Below are 6575 nucleotides of genomic sequence, written 5' to 3'. Positions count from 1 at the left end.
ATATGCTCTTTTAATTTTGTCTGGCTTGCCATTCCAAATAAAATTGAATATTTTTTTCTCATATAATTTAAAAAACTGTTTACTAGGCGTAGGCAAGACCATAAGCAAATAGGTAAACTGGGATAATACTAAAGAGTTAATCAGGGTGATTTTTCCACAAATTGACAGGTATTTTCCTTTCCATGGTAGTAAGATCTTATCTATTTTTGCTAACTTTCTATTAAAATTTATTGAAGTGAGATCATTTATTTCCTTTGGGATATGTATTCCGAGTATATCCACATCACCATCAGACCATTTTATTGGTAAACTACATGGTAATGTAAAAATTGTATTTTTTAGTGATCCAATACGTAATATAGTACATTTGTCATAATTTGGTTTTAATCCAGAGAGGTTAGAAAATGTATCTAGATCCTCTATGAGGCTGTGGAGGGATTCTAGTTGTGGATCTAAAAGAAAACATGAATCATCTGCGTACAATGACACCTTTGTTTTTAAGCCCTGTATTTCTAATCCCCTGATATTATTATTGGATCTGATTTTAATAGCTAACATCTCGATGGCCACAATAAATAGATATGCCGATAGTGGACAACCTTGTTTCACTCCTCTTGATAGTTTAAAACTTTCTGAGAAATAGCCATTATTTACTATTTTACACCTAGGGTTACTATACATGATTTTGACCCATTTTATAAGAGATTCTCCAAAATTGAAATGCTCCAGGCATTTATATATAAATTCCAGTCGAACTTTATCAAATGCCTTTTCGAAGTCTGCTATGAATAGCAGGCCTGGTTTCCCATATTTTCCATAGTGTTCTATTGTTTCCAATACTTGCCTTATATTATCTCCAATGTATCTTCCATGTAAAAAACCTGTCTGATTAGAATGAATAATATCCGACAATACCTTTTTTAATTCTATGCGCTATACATTTTGCTAGGATTTTTGCATCACAACACTGAAGTGTAAGGGGCCTCCAATTTTGTAAATGGACTGGATCTTTATATTTTCCACTTGTATCCTGTTTCAGTAATAATGAGATCAGACCCTCTTCTTGAGTGTCAGATAATCTACCATTTACATAGGAGTGGTTAAAACATGCTAATAACGGTCCTCTTAGTATATCAAAAAAGGTTTGGTATACCTCGATTGGTATGCCATCCAACCCTGGAGTTTTCCCAGACTTAAAGTCTTTAATTGCATCCAGAAGTTCCTCCTCTGTAATTTCACCTTCACAAGAGTCTTTCTGTGTGGCTGTTAATTTGACATTATCAATAGAAAAAAAATCTCTACAATTAGCTTCAGTTAGAGGAGATGGAGGCGACTGAAAAGAGAACATATGCTTAAAATACTTTGTTTCTTCCTTCAAAATATCATTAGGTGAATTATGGGTGACTCCGTCAATTGTAACCAGTTTCATTAAGTTCTTTTTGGTAGCATTCCTATGTTGAAGATTAAAAAAGAATTTTGTGCATTTTTCCCCATATTCCATCCAGTTTGCTTTATTTTTATAATATATTACACTTGATCTTTCTTGAATAAGTTTTTCCATTTCTTTTTGTTTTTCCTCTAATTTATTCTGAGCCTCTATGTTACAGTTTTTATTGCCATCTATCTGTTCTGTTAGACCTTCTATTTCCTTTCTTAGTATAAACTCTTTTAACCTAAATTGCTTTTGTTTTCGAGATGAGTACTGAATTGCATGGCCTCTAAAGGCACATTTAAAGGTGTCCCATACAATAAGGGGATTCGCTGTACCTATGTTATGTTGGAAAAAGTCAGTTATAAATTCCTTTGTTCTAATTATAAATAAATTATCATCTAATAGGCTTTGATTAAATTTCCAATATCCTCGCCCACGTGGAAATTCAGTCAGAGTAATGTATATGCCTATTATATGATGGTCCGACCGCATTCTGTCCCCTATCAACACTTTTTTTACTTTTGGTGCCAACGAGAATGAGATAAGAAAGAAGTCAAGACGACTAGCTTGATTCAGTCTCCGCCATGTATATCTCACTAGATCAGCATATTTAAGCCTCCATATATCTACTAGTTCTAATGTATCCATGACATTCACAATTTCCTTAAGAGCATGTGGGTGATTGTTTGTGGTGTGATTTCCTTTTCGGTCCATTGAGCTATTTAAAACAGTATTATAATCCCCCACCATAATAATATTGTCTTGAGTTGCTTGCAGGCTTGATAATTTATTATATATATTGTCAAAGAATTGTGGATCATCATTATTTGGTCCGTAAAGGTTAATGAGCCATATCTGTTTATGGTCCAATACCATATTTAAAATAATCCATCTACCTTGCGTATCTATTTGGACAATTTGCACATTTGGATCGAAATTACTATTAATTAATATCATCACCCCTTTTGAATTTCTTTGCCCATGGGAGAAGTATATTTCCCCCCCCCATTCTTTTTTCCACGCTACTTCATCTCGAATTGTTGAATGAGTTTCCTGTATGCAATAGATATTATATTCCTTCTCTTTGAGCCATGTAAATATTGTTCTTCTTTTGTTATTATCAGCTAAGCCATTACAATTATAACTGGCTATACTTATTTCACCATACACCATAATGAGATACAAGTTTCAAGTCTATTTATCATTATATATGTTTGTAAATTTATCAATAAAAAATAGCGTAATGATTGAGTGTCCATATAGCTGTACCGTGATATTTGCATTGCTACGGAGTAACCCTTCAATTGTTCTCCACTAATTCCCCGCTAAAGCCCCTCCCCATCCCAAGTTGAGCCGTCATCCCAGTGATCAGCATCCCACCCACGTCCCTCCGTATCCCTAAGGCCCCGAGAGGCCAGGACCCATCCATCGATAACAGCACACAGTGCCACCCACAAAACAGAAGCAGGTTAACCGCCAAAAGCATTTCCAATGCTTTCACCTCTATATATATATATATATCTATATAACTATTATTATTATTTTTATTATGCATATCCTATTTTCCATCATTATAAATTAATATGCGTAATAATGTCGGCAGTTCACGCATAGGATTCTAACATATAACCAGGATTGCCATTGTATTACATTTAATTCATTGACAAGCAATTATTATCCTAGCAAATAATTCCCGCGGTCCATCCCATACCCCCCAACATCCCCACCCCCCACAACAGATGCCAGACCAGCACACACGCACATACTCACATACTCCAACACACTCAACCCCCCTCCTCCACAATCCACCATAAAATCCGATACTCAACGGCTGTTATATCCCAGAGCCCAACTCGAGAAATAACTTGATCTACGAGTGCACATACAGTTAAAGCTGATTGAGAAAGCATGCAGATTGAGCAGAAATTGATAACAATGTGAGATTTGATTAATCTACTTAATCTATGTCAAGTCCTAGGTGATGGAGATCAGATCCACCCTCTTCACCTGAGACACAAACACTCTGATCCCCTGTTGTAACCATTTTCCCAAGCATCTCCATGCGGTCAGACCTTTGATTGTTTTGTGCCACCTGGGCCACAATGATAAACCCCCTCTGATTGTCCGAGTGTGACCCCCTCCCCATGGGTTACTGCAGCCAGTGTTGCCAGCACTGCCACTACCTGGGTGGGCGTACCCCACCGGAATCCCCACCGGCTAGGTAAAAGGTCGTCAAGGTTCTCATTAGCAGCTTTGAGAATTTCCTTGTATATTTTGCTCTCCCATCAGGGGGCTCTGGCTTTGTAGGACCAACCCTGCCAGGCAGGCTCAGAATCTTGAGGGGGCGGTGCTGCTCAAGTAGGTCTCTGACCGCATTTATTTCTCTGTTTAGGCTGCATATTCACAGCAGGTCCATAAAATAGATGGGAACGTCTCTTTGGTGTATGGGTCGCTCAGGTGGGTGTCCAGGTTATAGGGTTAGGGATCTTTCCATCATGATAGGACAATGAATAATTAGATTAGATGTATACTATATTTAAAAATGTATATCCCTCATCTACACAAAATTGAAAGCTCTCTTTCTCACTACCCCTGTTCATAGACCCCCGGTCGGCTCTGGGATATGCAACCATTTCCCCTCTCACTCACTTAACGCCGTACCTTTTCAAATACAAAAATGCACACCACATGGTTGACTGCGGAAGAAATGGGCCGAGCGTGCAAACGCACCCGCATCCACATCTGCTGCAAGGGGGAGAGGACGCCAGAGAGAACACAGGACCAACCACAACAACCATCCGCCAAAACAACAATCTCCCGCCAAAAAAATCCATGTTCTAATTATTTGTATATAAAGATGTATTATTCTGCTTGTTATATCGTTTTATCCATTTATAAAATACTATACTTACTATAAATGTTATTTAATATTACAATCCCTATCATTGCTAGTATCAGGTGCTCCAATATTTGACTCCTCTATTACAACTTTTAGAATAGCCATGGAGTAGTCTTTGTGTCTCTGAACATTTGGTTGTCAATATATAATTTATCCACCACTAGTGCAACACGTTTCCCTTTTAATCTGTTTTCCTTGAAGATTGGATACAGAACTTTGCGCCTTTCTACAATCTCCTTCGGGAACTGATCATTCATGCCTATTTTCGTGCCAGCAAGTCTTTTTCCCAGGCTTTTCACCATAGCTTTGTCCTTAAAAAAAGCAAATTTGGCAACGATTGGGCGCTCATATTTCTGTCCTCTTTTTCCGAAACGATGTACACGTTCTAGTTGGATTTTATCGACAGCCTCGAGTGGGATTTGTAGCGCTGTATGCAGGAAGTCCTTCATAATATTCTCTGTTATTTCTCCCTCCTTTTCCTGAATACCCGTAAGTACTAGATTTTCCCTCATCGATCTAGTTTGGATGTCTAGTAAGGCTTCTCTCAGAAGATTGTTCTCCTTTTTTAATTCCCTAACGTCCGTTTCCATTTTAGAGACTGTCACTTTTATTTCTTTGGTTTCTTTCTCCATTACCAAAGCTTTTTCGTCACTCATTTGAAGACTCGCTTTCAACTCTTTTACGTCTTTACTGACCAATTCTAATATGCCCAATTTGTCATTTATCGACTTCAACAGGTCGCTTTCCACACTTACCATACCCAGTGGTGAAAAGCATATATCATCTGTATCTGTCGATGAGTCGCGTTTTCTTTTGGGGATCGGCTCTCCACGCTTGTTTTCTGTCATGTTTGGGTGTTGCTTGTTGTAGTAATATTTGTCGATATATTTCTCTAGCCTTATGATCTTATTTCTGTTATTATCCAGATTGAATTATATTAACTGCGAATATATGAAATGCTAATATTTAGTCTAACTTACTGATTTTGAATATTATGTTTTTATCTTGAGGTGTTTTGTACCGATTTCTATTCAATACGCCATCTTGTTTACGCGTGCCCCGCCCACCTTTGCAACACCAAAGACGGGTGTTGCAAAGCTTGTAGCGTCATACCCAAGAAGACTCGAGGCTGTAATCACTGCCAAAGGTGCTTCAACGCAGAGGAGTGTAGCAGAGGAGTGACCTATTTACCCCTACGTCACTCTAGTGTCGTAAAATCACACGCATGCGCAGTACATTCATCACTACGATTTCACAGTGGAAGGAGTTCTCTCTCAGCTCTCTTCACTCCAGACAACAGAATGTTAGCAGTCTGCTATACCTCCTCTCTTTTACCCCTATAGACAAACAATAACACTTAACAGAGCTCACAAAACATCAGGCACCAAGCCCAAACTATCTAAACACAATATTGGTGGCTCGACCCATTCCAATGGACCACCAAGGAAAAAATATCGAACATAACCTGCATCAAAATTGGCATGTAGCAAGAATTAGCATTTAGCATTTAGCATTAGCATTAGCATGTAGCATGAAGCATAATTAGCAGGCCACGTCCAGCATTTCTCCCTCCGCCGTGCCGTAAAATTCTTTAGTGCTAAATTTATGCTACCACGAGGTCCCTGTGGAATTGAAATGAGTGGTCACATCAATCAAACAATTCGTCAACTATCAGCTGAGCGGTAACATACAATATCAATATACCACGGCCTTAAGTCCCCAGGACTCACCTAATTACACCTAACGCGTTATTAGTATTTTTGGCCCATCATATTGATCACCTCCATGAGGGTTTCCGTTGATTCACAGCGGTTCTAAGTTACATACATATGCCTAGGCCTTATTCCTCTCAATCGATTTGTCTTGAACTTATTCAAGCAAAATATCTCTATAGACACTCTATAGACACTCCCCCCTTTTTGCGCTGTTTACCAGTGCAAACAAATTTAGAATGGTTAGGCCAGACCCCTCGTTCGCAGCAATAAAAGCAACAGCAGCACACACCGGTCCCTTACGGTACATCTCCCCAGCGCACACACCCAAAAGCAGACGAAGGAAACACACACAAGACCGTGAGAAATCTCACCTTAAGCCGGCGTCTTTAGCGAGAGTCACGTCGTTGCTCATGAATGAAACACTGTAGAGACGTAGACCGCCTCATCACTCGTCGCCATTTTGTAGTGTCGAGTCAATGTTGCTAATTATGCTGTAACAAAGGAGTCCGCTTATATTGATCTTTGATCA

This window comes from Coregonus clupeaformis, chromosome 1 (genome assembly GCF_020615455.1).
Source record: "Coregonus clupeaformis isolate EN_2021a chromosome 1, ASM2061545v1, whole genome shotgun sequence".
Classification (NCBI taxonomy): Eukaryota; Metazoa; Chordata; class Actinopteri; order Salmoniformes; family Salmonidae; genus Coregonus; species Coregonus clupeaformis.
The sequence above is the reverse complement of the archived record's forward strand: the minus strand, read 5'-3'. Positions refer to the sequence as shown.